Source organism: Melospiza melodia, chromosome 1 (assembly GCF_035770615.1).
Source record: "Melospiza melodia melodia isolate bMelMel2 chromosome 1, bMelMel2.pri, whole genome shotgun sequence".
NCBI lineage: Eukaryota > Metazoa > Chordata > Aves > Passeriformes > Passerellidae > Melospiza > Melospiza melodia.
In genome coordinates, this window is record NC_086194.1 from 58,421,185 (window position 1) to 58,434,362 (window position 13,178).

Below are 13,178 nucleotides of genomic sequence, written 5' to 3' on the forward strand. Positions count from 1 at the left end.
ACTGTGCATGGACCAGAGCTGCTTTTAGGGTTGTCTTTTAAGGATGCCTTGTCTCACTCCAAAAAAGGCACAGTCTCTGCTTTGGGACATCTGTGCCCCCATTTTTTTTCCACCCCCTGGGGCCGAGGGGTACCCACAATGAACCCTCCTGGTTCTGAGGCACTGCCTCCCCCTAAATGCAGTCTCTGTATCACAGGAATAAAACTGGTTCAGTCTATGGCCAACAAGAAAAGTCCAGCCAAAAGGCCACTCCAATCATCTCTCTCCCCACTCAGCCAGTCTTCTCCACTTCCCTCGGGCCAGATCCTTGTTATCTCATCTCTTATCTCTCTTCTTATTCAGCTCCGAGGAGGATCAGCATTTTTGCGAGGTCCCAATCATGAAAGAAAGGGGTTAAAAATTTCAGTCTCTGCCTGTCCCAGAGCTCCAGCACTCCCACACTCGCTGCTGCTCCGGCCGGGCACCTTGTCGCGGCACTCCCCCGCTTCTCCTCCTTGGCCGGCTGCTATCACATTCCGTCGTCGCCGGCTCTCCCTCTCTCTCTCTCCTGGGAGGGCTGGGGGGGGTGGGGGGGGTGGTGGCTGCCCGATGCCTCCTGGGGCTCCTCCCCCCTTCCATCCTCAAGGGCCTCCTCACCCCCCATCTCTGTCCAGCCCCGGGCCTACCACATGGCTGCCCCTCCCCCACCCAGCAGCAGCAGCTGGACAAGGGAGGGCAATCCGACCTCTTTGCCTCGAAGTCCCAAGAGAGACTCCCAGGGCCAAAGCTCTGGTTTTTAACCCCTGTGTGTTCTCGGAGGTGTGTCCAAACCCCACTGGCCACACCGGGTGCCAATATCAAAATCCGAGCACCCATTGGTTTGACCACAGCATCCCAGAATTCACTTCTTCCTGGTCAAACCACCACACCTCCGTAGAGGAGGACTAAGCCAAGGAGAACTAAAACAAACTGGACATATTTGAGTCCATTGGGGACTGAGAGGATGAACACATGAGAGCTGAGGGAGCTGGTGATACCCTGCAAGACCATTCTCAATAATCTTTAAAAGGTCTCAATGACTGGGAGAGATTCTTAAGAACAAGAAGGGAGCAATTATCACTCATTCCTCCAAGAAAGGTATGAAGGATGATCCAGGGAATTGCAGGGTTGGTTAACCTAACCCAAGTCTCTGGAAAGGTGATGGAGCAACTAACCCTGGAAACCACTTCCAAACACATGGCAGTAAAAGACTGAGGGTTGTCAGTATGAATTTAGAAAGGGGAAATCATGCACATGCACTGAGATAACTTTCTTCAGTAAACTGACTAGCTTAGTGGCCAAGGGAAAAGCAGTGGATGTTCCTTATTTTTACTTTAGTAAGGTTTTTATCTTGGTCTCCCATAATATCCTCATAAACACACTGATAAAACAAGGGTTGGGTAAGTGGATGTGAGACCTAATAAAAACTGCCTGAATACCTGGGCCCAGAGGCTTGTGATCAGCTGCAGCAAGTCCACTAGAAGGCAAGTCACAGCACTATACTCGGGGGCTGATATTAGGACCAACAGTCTTCAACATCCTTCATTAACAACAGTGACAATAAGATAAAGTCTTTTCATCAAGTTTTGCAGACAACAGAAAACTGTCATTGACAGAGGAGTCATTGACAAACTAGATGGTTGTGCTGCTATTCAGACGTGGGAGAAATGAGAAAAAAGGAATCTTAAGTTCAACAAGAAGAAATATGTTGTGTTGTGTCTGTATAAGTTGGACTGTTCTGTTCCCCCTATCATGTAATGGTTCTGCCCTGGTTCTCCCCTCCCTCCTTTATGCTGCCAGTTATCCCAACTCCTCCCCAGATGCCTTGAAGATTAATGTACCCTTTCTCAAATCCCTCCCCAGTGCCCTGTCCCTCACTTGGCGCTCCCACCCTTCACTCTGGAACTCTCTAGAAACTTCTAACTAAAGCGTCAAGTGATTGACGCTGGGGCCCAGGGCTCTACCCTCAAGTTATCCCCATTGGTATTCTCCCTAAGTCAATCATTTGTATCCCACTCCCCTCTGAAACCCTATTCATCCAAGGACTGACTCCTCCCCTGTGTCCCTCCCTCCTTATAAGCAGTTGTAACTTCCCCCTCCTGCTCTTCAGCTGTCGGTTTCCCCCGGGACTCAATAAACCTGCATTCACCACAGCTGGAGAGTGCTCTCTTCTTATTTCTGCTGACTGTAGCTATAAGCCAAGCCATGTCCTACCACAATGTAGCGCTGCTGTCGTAGCGCAGAGTGTTTGCCTTAGGTGCTGTCCCAAGCCATGGAGATCGAGATAGTGCCGCCGTACTGCTAGCGGTGCTGGAAAGCTAACTGGGACGTCCGAGAAGGACCACTTTTCTCCAGCTGGACCGCTTCAGAAATACAAACTCCTGCAACTGAGAAGGGATAATCTGTGGCCATAGCACATGTTGGGGGCTGACTGGCTGAAGACAGTTCTGTGGAGAAGGACTTGGTGGTTCTCATGGACAATGAGCTGACCACGAGCCAGCAATACAACTCCATGGCAAAGGTGGGCAATAGCATCTCGGCTAGCATCACAAAGTCCTGCCAGCAGGTCATGGGAGGTGATCCTTCCTCCTTGCTTAGCATTAAAGGCCACATGTAAAGCTCTGTGCCTATTTATGGGCTCCTCAGTACCCGAGGAACAGGGATTTGCTTGAACAAGTCCAGCACAAGGTCATAAAGACACCATCACTGGGAGCGAAGTATCTTTATAGAAGCAGGGGCTGAGTCCCAGGCAGCTGGGACTGTACAGCCTGGAGATAAGAAAGCTCAGGGGTATATTAACACTGTGTGTATAAACCTGATGTGAAGGCATGAGGGTGCCTTTTGCTCACAGGATGAGAAAAGGACACAACAAAAGGGGTTTAAAGTTTAGCAGCAGAGAGCAGCACATGGTTTACCTGTTGTGCTGGTTTTGTCCAGGGTAGAGTTAACTTTTGTCACAGAGGCTAGTATGTGACTGTTTTGCATTTGTGCTTAACACAGTAATGATAATACAGAGATATTTTTGTTATTACTGAGTGTAATATATGTTGGGAAATAATTCATGCAATAAAAGAATGTATTTTATAAAGACTGTGAAATCCAAACGAGTCTCTGACCACAAGCAGCCCAAGAGGTGGATGTCTGTTCAAACTCTGAAATTCCTGAAGGTGGCAGGATAACGACTGGAATTTAGCTTATGGATAGACACACCCAGCGCGATGATCACCGCTATCCCGAGCCATCGGAAGACAGGAAGACACCTAAGAGCAATCATCATCATTCAAGATAGCCGAAGCCAGAAAAATGCGTGTGAGTAAGCGACTTCCCAGGATTCGATCAATGCTGGCTATCAACCAGGAAACGGCGATTGTCCAGCTCTGCCCAGTGAAAGAACCAACTATGAATGTGAAGAGTTACAAAAGAAAGAGGGACTCCTTTGCCTCGGGCACAATAAACTGTATAAAACATCCCCACTAGAAGCGAAAGGGGGAGGGTCCGATGTGATAGAGGTCGGATCCAGGTTCACCCAGTGCCAATCCCGGGCTCGACACTGTCTCTTTGGCTGTGATGGTTTTGAGGATTGTATTTTGGTTGCAGAAAAAGAAAAATAAATCTTTTCGCATTTTTGATAATTTGGCTTTCGATTGATCATTTATAACACTTAGCAAAGCTTACACAGAGCCAAGGCCTTTCCTGCTTTTCATACTGCCACACTGGCAAGGCAGCTGGAGGTGCATGGGAGGTTGGGAGGACAGCCAGAACAGGTGACCCCTACTGACCAGAGGGATATTCCAGATCATATGACATCATGGCCAGTATACAGAATAGGGGGACGAAGGACAAAGGGGAGGACATTTGGAGTGATGGTGTTTGTCTTCCTAAGTGACCATTACATGTGATGACAGGCTCTGCTCTCCTGGGGATAGCTGAACATCATCTGGGGATAGCTTCCCATGCTGCCCATGGGAAGAAGTAGAGTAATTCCTTGTTTTGTGTTGCTTTTGTGTATGGGGCTTTTGCTTTCCCTCTTAAACTGTCTTCATCTCAACCCATGAGTTTTTTATCTTTTACCCTTCCAATTCTCTCCCCAATCCTCGGGGCTGGAGAGTGCCCAGCAACTGCACTGGGCTTGGCAGCTGGCTGGGCTTAAACCATGACACCTGTGCAGCTACAGTTTTCAGGTGTGACCTTGTCCACACCATACAGACAAAGAAGCAAAACAACTGCAACCTTTATTTCCTAACAGCCTGCAAACAGCACCAGACTGAAATATGAAATATGTTCAACTTAATTATACTGCACATAAATATTAAAAGATATAGTTAAAACAGATACATTTAGATAAGGAATAATGTGGATTCTATTACTGCAGAGCTTTCTACAGGAACAGTTTCACCCCATTTTTCAGAGGTACACTTAAACAACCAGTCAAGCTCTAATGGAGATTACATTTAATTATTCTGTATTAGTAATAAAAAGTCAACACCTATTCACATTGTTATGAACAAAAATTTGGTTAATACTTTTTTGTTTTAAAAAGTTACCACTACTGCTGGGCTGCGGCCTTTGTTATTGTAATCACGGGTCGTTGTCGTTAATGGTTGTTTTTGTATTAGTAAAAGCCCTGGCTGGGGCGAGGTAATGGCCCTTCTCCTGGGTGGGGACCTTGCCCGAAGCTAAGTTTTACCTTTCTCAGAATAGGGAAGACACCTGAGAAGGTGGGGGGGGGGTTATGCAAAGTGACTCGCAAGACCAGAATGCTTTGTGGGACCCCCATCTCCAAACTCATGGAGAAACCCCAAAAACAACGAGCCACCTAAGAGTTGAGAGACTGGAGTGATGTCTGGACGTGAGGAACCGAGTGCTGAGCCTGCAGAGATGCGGGAAACCTTCATCGTTCCTCACCCTGTCCTCGAGATCCCCCGGGCCAGGACTGGGGGGTCTGGAGACCGGGACCGAGGCAACATCTGACGGGGACATCACGCCGTAAAGGCTCCCACGAGGACTGGATTTCCCCCAACTCTGTCCCTGGTGGACAGAGCTGCGCATATCCTCCTCCTCTGAGTCGCCTTGGGAGAGACGACGGACGCTGCAGACCGTCCAGCCGCCCAATCCTGAGCTGATCACTTTTTAATAAAGGCATTACACAGGAGAAGAAGTCTCCTGGCCCTGTTTATTTCAGCTGGGGGCTCTCGTCCGGAATAGCCACGCCGCAAGAGGACTCAGGACTGGCCATCTTGGATCTTCAGAGGACAGCTGGCTACCAGGACCAGAGGGACCAGCTCAGGACAGCGACGCAGAGGAGCACCGGAGCACCGGACTGGTGAGAAACTCGGTGGTGGGAGCGGGAGACGTGCGCATGTGTGTGTGAGTGAGACGAGGGCCGGCAGCCGGACCTTCAAAGCAAGAGTGGACCCCTCAGTACTGCGGTTCCGTCTTTTCGCGAGAATAGCAGCCAGGAACAGGAGGACGCGAGTGGAATTAGCGTGAGCGAAGTCATCTCCCAAGGGGGAATAAAGGGCCCCCCCCACTCCGGGCGTGCGGAGTGAATTACTGTGTATGAGTGGCACGCACCCCAAAGTCCTGACAAAGGGAGGTCAGGCACTCTTGTAAGTCTCGAGAAGGATTCCAGTAAGATTTGTCAGTCCCGAGAAGGATTCGGGTGGTTCACAAGCCCTGCAGGCAAAGTAAGTCCTGACAAAGGAGTCAGGCACAAACCCCAGCGAAGGAGGCTGCGGTTTGCTTTTAAGTCCTGATACGGTGAAGTCTAAAAATTGGCAGGTTAGGCAAACTAAAAATCAGGCAGTTGTTTCTCCTGACTGAGGGAGTCAGGCATGACCCAGATTCTTGGCCGTGGCTTCGTGTGTTTAAGTCCCAATAGATGTAAGACCTGACGCTGGGAAGTTGGGCAATCAAGAGATTGGGCAGTTGTTTCAGTATAAAGTCCTGAGCATCAGGCAGTAAATTTGAAGTTCAGTGGAGGAGGCTGGAGCTCCTCAAGGAAGGTTTTTTTTTGAAATTCCCGGTCAGTAGAGGCACCTTCGGGATTTTTTTATTGAGACTTGAAAAATGGGATGTTGTAGTAGTAAAAAGACTGGCAAGAGACTGAGGGATATACCTCCTAGTAGTCCCTTAGGAGAACTGTTATTAAAATGGGATTCTATAGAGGCCACGGAGGGATTAGATAAAGTGAAAATGATCCATTATTGTATGGAAGCGTGGCCAGAATTAGAGTTGCAAGGAGGATGGCCTTGGTGTGGGACAAAGGATAAGTGGATGTGCCAACAATTAAATAATTATCTGACAGCTCGAGGGGATACTGATCCTGAGCAATTATTGTATGTGGCTTGCTGGTTAAAGAGTGCTGTTGGGGATGAAGGGGTGCGAATTTGTAAGGTACAGAGGAAGAAAGAGGGGAATGAAGGAGGGGATGATAGAACTAGTAAAAGATGGGACCCCCTGGATTATTTGCCTCCTTCTGCCCCTCCACCTTATAATCCTCTTCTTCAAGCACCTCAAATGACAGGTCCAGTTCCTCCTCCGGCTGCCATCTCATTACCACCTGCTCAAACTCCTCCTTCCACCTCTTCAGCTTCTGCTATGATAAACCCAGTATCTCCTCCAGTCCCTTCTGCACCACCACAAGTGCCTACTCCACCTGCTGCATTCTCCACCCCTTCTCCAGCTCCGATTAATATCTACTCAGGTCCCTCTCCCCCTCCTATTGCTGTCCCTTTACCTCCTTCTACCTGGGACACAAATGCCTCCTCGCCCGATAAACAGCTATCAGCAAATACACCTGCTGATGGGCAGAAAGTTCAGGGTAACCCAGAAAACCCACAAAGTAGTTTGGCATCTGAAGATGGGCCTTACTGTAGCACCAGATCCAAGACCTCCAAGGCAGAGAGACTCTTTCCCCTCAGAGAGGTTCCTATGGGAGGAGTAGCGGGAGGTGTTGGCTTTGTGAATGCTCCCCTAACTGCTTCTGAGGTGAGAGGATTCAAGAAAGAGTTGGGGCATTTAGTTGAGGACCCAGTGGGCATAGCCAAACAAGTGGATCAATTTCTAGGTCCAAATATCTACACTTGGGGGGAGATGAATTCCATCCTGAGTATATTATTTTCCCCAGAAGAGGTCCAGATGATAAGGGCGGCTGGTATAAAAATTTGGGAGAAAGATAACAGTCCAGGACCCCAGGTGCCGTCAGGTGAACAGAAATTGCCACTAACGAAGCCCAACTGGAACCCTAATCAGGAGGAGGGGAGGAAGGCTATGAGGGAATATAGGTCTTTGATAATACGGGGGATCAGAGTCAGTTCCCAAAGGAACTAACACCCAATTGGCATTTGAGGGTACACAGGAGAAAGATGAAGCTCCTGCTGCCTGGCTTAATCGCCTAAGGTGGAACTTTCAGTTGTACTCTAGAATAGACCCAGACACCCCGGAAGGTCAAATGCTACTAAAAGTCCAATTTGTTACCAAATCTTGGACTGATATACGGAGAAAACTGGAAAAGATGGAAGATTGGCAAGAGAAGGACATTAATGAGTTATTAAAAGAGGCACTGAAGGTGTATTTAAGGAGGGAGGAAGTAAAAGCAAAGGCCAAGGCTAAGATCATGGTTGCAGTAGCTAGAGAAAGTGCAGGAGAGGTGGGCCCACCATCAGGGGGAGGCAGAGGAAGGCCAGTACTGACCGGGGCACGAAGGGTTGGGAGACCTCAAGAAGTCCCTTTGAGAGGACGACAGTGTTATTACTGTGGGGAGGCAGGACACACCAGGAGGTTTTGTAAAAAGCTCAGTCTCGATGAGGCAATAGCCAAGGAACAGGACAATTTAGGAAGGATTCTTAAGGGGGAGGACTAGGGGTGTCAAGGGCTTTTTACTATAGGGGACCCGATGAAACATCTAGAAGAGCCCTTGGTAAATTTTGAAGTGGGACCCCTAAATGAGGAATTTGAATTTTTGGTTGATACAGGGGCAGATAAGTCCTGTCTCAACAAAATACCACAAGGTATGGAAATTGGGAGACAATTTTGTGAAGTATTGGGTGCAGAGGGGAGACCATTTAGAGCATCGGTGATTGAAGAAGTGAAAATAATTGGAAACTCAAGGCAATATAAAGCTAATTTTCTTTATCTGCCTAACTTAGAAAAAAGTTTGTTAGGAAGGGATCTGCAAGTCCATTTGGGGGTTGGGATTGTTCCAAGGGAAGGGAGGATGGTAGTACAAGTGATGAAGCTGTCTCAAGGAGATGTTGCAGAAATAAACCCTGAGGTATGGGCTGAGGGGGGAAAGAGAGGCTTATTAGACATTCCACCAATAACAATAAAAATGCAGGATGATACCTCACCCATACGGGTTAAACAGTATCCGATTTCCCTAGAAGGAAAGAAGGGGCTTGCTATAGTCATCGAGCAACTGTTGCAGGAGGGAATTTTAGAACCCTGCATGTCACCACATAATACCCCTATACTGGCAGTTAAAAAGGCTGAAGGGAAATATAGGCTGGTACAAGATTTGAGGGAAGTCAACAAAAGAATCATTGCCAGACATCCAGTTGTGCCCAACCCATATAGTTTCCTAAGCAGAATTCCAAGAGAACATGCTTGGTTCACTGTCATAGATTTGAAGGATGCTTTCTGGGCGTGTCCTCTGGCAACAGAATGTAGGGATTGGTTTGCCTTTGAATGGGAGGACCCCAGTACGAAAAGGAGACAACAGCTAAGGTGGACCCGATTACCACAGGGGTTCACTGAATCCCCCAATCTCTTTGGACAAGCTTTAGAGAGTTTGTTGGAACAATTTGTCCCTGAACAAGAAGTGCAGATCTTGCAGTATGTTGATGACCTGATGGTATCAGGAAAGGAAAAAGATCAGGTCAGACAAACTAGTATTAAACTTTTGAATTTTCTGGGGGAGAAAGGACTAAAAGTTTCCCAAGGGAAACTACAATTTGTGCAATCAGAAGTAACATACTTGGGGCACATAATAGGGGGAGGGTATAAGAAACTAAGCCCTGACAGAATTTCAGGTATTTTAGCTCTCCCGGCCCCAAAAAACAAAAAGAGATGTGAGAAAACTCCTGGGCTTGTTCGGGTATTGTAAGTTATGGTTGGATCAATACACACAGAGTGTGAAATTTCTGTATAATAAACTAGTAGATCCAGAACCCCTAATTTGGACAGCTGAAGATGATCAACAATTGGAAAACTTAAAAAACAAATTGTCTTCTGCCCCGGTCCTAAGCTTACCAGACCTCAGGAAGGGCTTTGATCTGTTTGTGAGTGCAGAAGGAGGTATAGCCTATGGAGTATTAACTCAAGAGTGGGGAGGGTGCAGGAAACCCGTGGCTTACATATCCAAATTGTTAGATCCAGTGGCTAGAGGCTGGCCAGTTTGTATACAGGCAGTAGCAGCAACTGCAATCCTGATAGAAGAGACTCAAAAATTGACCTTACAGGGAAAAATTAAAGTGCATACTCCTCATGATCTTAAGGCAGTACTGAGACAGAGAGCTCCGCAGTGGTTAACCGATGCTAGAATATTAAGATATGAGATAATACTAATGAATACAGAGGACTTAGAATTTATCACATCAAATGCCCTCAATCCAGCACAATTCCTAATGGGAGAGCCTATAGAGAATTTAGAACATGATTGTCTAGAATTGGTTTATCTCCAAACAAAAGTAAGAGAAGATTTGGAAGATCAGCCTCTAGCAACTGGAAGAAGCTTATTCATAGATGGCTCTTCGAGGGTAGTAAATGGAAAAAGAGCTTCAGGTTATGCCATTATAGATGGAGAAACATTACAAATTGCAGAAAAAGGGAAACTATCCCCAAGCTGGTCAGCCCAAAGTTGTGAAATATATGCCCTGAAAAGGGGACTGGACTTACTGGAGGGGGACCGGGGAACCATTTATACGGACTCCCAATATGCATATGGGACAGTTCATACATTTGGGAAAATATGGGAGGAACGTGGGTATTTAAGTTCAAAGGGAAAGAGTTTAGCCCATGAGAACCTAGTCCGATCAGTACTAGAGGCCCTACAAAAACCTATAGAGATAGCAGTGGTCCATATAAAGGGACACCAAAGAGGAGACAGTTTAGAAGTTAAAGGAAACCGACTGGCTGATCAGATAGCCAAAGAAGCAGCTCTAGAACCAGGGGATCCAGTAAAAATTTTGAAGACAAAAATGACACCTGAAAAAGGGGAGGAACCTATATTTAGTAAAAAAGAATTAGAAGCAATAAAAGATTTAAAGTTACGTCAAGGACAACAGGGAGAGTGGTTAACCTCAGATGGACGAGTGTTTTTGAATAAAGCACTGGCTCGGACAGTGCTAACAGAACTACATAAATTAACTCACTGGGGAGTCCAAGGACTATGTGATCATTTCCTAAGAAATAACCTATGCATCGGGGTATATAGCCTGGCTAAAGCTGTTACCAGAGGGTGTATCATTTGTCAAAAAGTGAACCAGAAAGTTATGAGAAAAGTAGCACCTGGAGGAAGGGAATTAGCCTTGAGACCCTTCCAAAGCATACAGATAGATTTCACTGAAATGCCCCCAGTGCAAGGATACAGACATTTACTGGTTATAGTTGATCATCTCACACACTGGGTAGAAGCCTTCCCGACCAGGAGGGAAACAGCTCAAGTCGTGGCAAAAGCAATCCTCGAGAATATTATCCCCAGATATGGTATTGTGAACACCATAGACTCAGACCGAGGTCCACATTTTGTGTCCCAAACATTACAAAATATAATTGAGGCTTTAGGAATGAAATGGAGGTTGCATACTCCGTGGCACCCCCAGAGTTCTGGGAGGGTGGAGCAAATGAACAAAACTCTCAAAAATGTATTAACTAAATTGATTGAGGAAACAAAGATGAATTGGCTGAAGTGTTTGCCCCTAGCGCTATTGCGCATCAGAACAAGACCTCGGGCTGACATAAGAATTTCACCTTATGAAATGATGTTTGGGCTGCCATTCTTGTTAACACCTTATAGCACAGGAGACTATCTGGAAGGGGAAGAAGCTACCAGAAAGTATTTAGAAATAATTGGAAGAACTCTGGAGGGACTTAGAAAGAAAGGATACCTTCCTCAAACTTCCCCTCTCGACACAAAAGTTCACAACATTAGTCCAGGAGATTGGGTTTTGATAAAATCATGGACTACGGGAACATTAATGCCTAAATTTGAAGGCCCCTTCCAGGTGCTCCTGATCACAAATTCAGCTGTGCGGACTAAAGAAAAAGGTTGGACTCATATCACAAGAATAAAAGGGCCAGTCTCACCCCCAGGTACAGGACTGGATCCAACATCAGCTTCCCCCTCTGGCATTGGACCAGAGTCTACACCACTCTCACCCCCCGGCGCTGGACGAGATTCATCTGCTTCACAAGCTAAATCACCTGAGTACACTGTGGTAAAAGGACCAAAGGATTTAAAGTTGACTCTCAGAAGGAAGAGTCAAAAAGACTGAACTGTGTGGGAAAAAATTGTTTGTTAAGAGTTCTAATATTGCTTAAAATGTTTTAAGACTGTTCTGTGTAAATTATGTTGGTAAAAAGTTTAGGACTGTAAATAAGTAATTCTGGTTAATTCCCCAATTTATTTCTAAAGACTCCAGGTTAATCCTCTACAGAACACTCCCCTGGGAGGGGAAACCAAAATTGGCAGGGAACAGACCAAGAGAGGTTTAACCAGAGAAACGGGTAGAAGGGACTCTAAAGAGCTTGGAAGCTTCTCCTCAGTAAAATTCCCCAAGAGGCAAGGCCGGGTGGGCAGGCTGTGTGAGATGACCCATACCGGACTCTTGGGAAGGGTAGTGCTGATGGCTCTGATTGCTGGTGGTGCTCAGGGGAGCCCAGCTGAGCCGTGCAATGAATGCTACCAACCCCTCTGTGAGGAGGAAGTGAGCTCCTTGTCAAGAGTCCACATCAGTTCTAACCCTGATTGTGTTAACCTCTCCCAATTGGTCTTTTATCAAAAAAATAAGAGAGTGTATTGGATAGTATACAATACTGCCACTTTTAGGCAGCCACTCCTAGGAGAGTGCCCTATAGGGGAAGCCTGGTTGTGCTTTGAATGGGATGCTGCTGAAACAAGCTCAGCAGATCTAGTAAAAAGCAAAGAAATGGTGAAAATGGTAAGAAAAATTGTTTGTTACAAGTATTTATATGAGTGTACTGGAAAAGAGATAAACCCCTTTAGGAACACATTTCAGGGGAGCCTTAAACCCCTAGATTTGATCTTGTCTGGCAGCTGCACCGCTAGAGTGATAAAACCAATTTTCTTATTACCCAAAGAAATTGGATCAAGTTTGGGAGTTCCTATATATAATGATTTGGGAGAAATTAAACAGAACAAGCAAAGTGGAATAGAAATTGAGAAAATCCAAAATTGTAAAAGCCAAATTCGGATCCCAATATCTATGTTAAACAAAGTTATTCGGCTCCAGGCAGTATTAAAAATAAAGAATTCAATTATTAGGAACATTTCAAACGAAATAAAAAGGTTAGCATGTGTAAATAATGAGGAACAAACTCATACACTTGATCCCAGTGGGTGGGAGAACCTAAAGATTTTCAAAAAAGATGTATGGGAGAAGGTAGTTTTTCTCACTGTGTGTGTACTTGGAGGATTGCTATTTTTACTATGCTTGTTTATCTGTTTTAGTAAAATAGTACTGGCCGTGCAGACCAACCTGAAGAAACCAGGGAAAGTAACAAAGTTAAGTAACCATGATTACCAAAGTGCACAAGGGATTTATAGTAGATTCAAAAAAAAAAAAATTGGGAGTTGATGCGAGCTTAGAATTTAAGCTCGATCAAAGAAAAAGAGGGGGGACTGTTATGAACAAAAATTTGGTTAATATTTTTTTGTTTTAAAAAGTTACCACTACTGCTGGGCTGCGGCCTTTGTTATTGTAATCACGGGTCGTTGTCGTTAATGGTTGTTTTTGTATTAGTAAAAGCCCTGGCTGGGGCGAGGTAATGGCCCTTCTCCTGGGGGGGGACCTTGCCCAAGGCTAAGTTTTACCTTTCTCAGAATAGGGAAGACACCTGAGAAGGTGGGGGGGGGTTATGCAAAGTGACTCGCAAGACCAGAATGCTTTGTGGGACCCCCATCTCCAAACTCATGGAGA

The 13,178-nt window shown here is 46.0% G+C and overlaps 1 protein-coding gene across 8 annotated transcripts in view; it reads right to left on the reverse strand.

Annotated features, from left to right (window-relative positions):
- TNS3 (tensin 3) overlaps nt 1-13,178 on the reverse strand; it is a 202,219-nt gene that overhangs the window by 31,631 nt on the left and 157,410 nt on the right. The gene's annotated exons all lie outside the window — the stretch shown is intronic.